Here is an 880-nt window from a genome sequence, read left to right as displayed (position 1 = left end):
TGATAATTCTTACTTTCTATAGCTGTTTCCATTTGTCCTCATTAAATAAATTACAAATTTATGCTTTAAATTTGCATTTATAAGATATGAATAAAATATCATCAGGGAAAAAGATATACAATAGAAGATTACATGTTGACCTATTAGTTCATATCAGCCGGCTAAATGTACGGAGTTATTTTATTTTTATTTTTGTATGTGTGAGGTATAACATTAATTTGAACATTATAAAATCAGAAAGTGAAATAAATAAGGTAGAATAAAATAAAATAATAAACAAAGTAATATACAAGAAAAATAAAACGTATAAAATATGAAACAAAAGAGATGCGTATGTATATAGATATATGTATACATATGTGTGTGTGTATGAATGTGTATGTGTGTGTGTGTGCGTATATATATATATGCATGCGATTATTACTGTGAGTGTTTTATTACAATATAATTCTGCACACGCATATATTGAGAAACCGTCATGATTAGATATTTTCTAAAATGCATGTAAACTAATGTAAATTTCTCCAACCAATGGGCACTCATTCATACATAGAGCCTATATGTTAATTTTTCCTTACATGTATATATCTATAAGTGTGTGCGTTTGTATGTATGCTCTTTACTCTTTTACTTGTTTCAGTCATTTGACTGCGGCCTTTAGTCGAGCAAATCGACCCCAGGGCTTATTCTTTGGATGCCTAGTACTTATTCTATCGGTCTCTTTTGTCGAACCGCTAAGTTACGGGGACGTAAACACACCAGCATCGGTTGTCAAGCGATGTTGGGGGACAAACACAGACACACAAACACACACATATACGTATATACATATATGCGACGGGCTTCTTTCAGTTTCCGTCTACCAAATCCACTCACAAGG

General features: G+C 31.9%; 1 protein-coding gene across 5 annotated transcripts in view; it reads right to left on the bottom strand.

Annotated features, from left to right (window-relative positions):
- LOC106877599 (probable G-protein coupled receptor CG31760) overlaps nucleotides 1-880 on the bottom strand; it is a 1064573-nt gene that overhangs the window by 79929 nt on the left and 983764 nt on the right. The window lies entirely within an intron of this gene.

This window comes from Octopus bimaculoides, chromosome 9, assembly GCF_001194135.2.
Source record: "Octopus bimaculoides isolate UCB-OBI-ISO-001 chromosome 9, ASM119413v2, whole genome shotgun sequence".
Classification (NCBI taxonomy): domain Eukaryota; kingdom Metazoa; phylum Mollusca; class Cephalopoda; order Octopoda; family Octopodidae; genus Octopus; species Octopus bimaculoides.
This window is presented reverse-complemented; position numbering and strand designations above follow the sequence as displayed.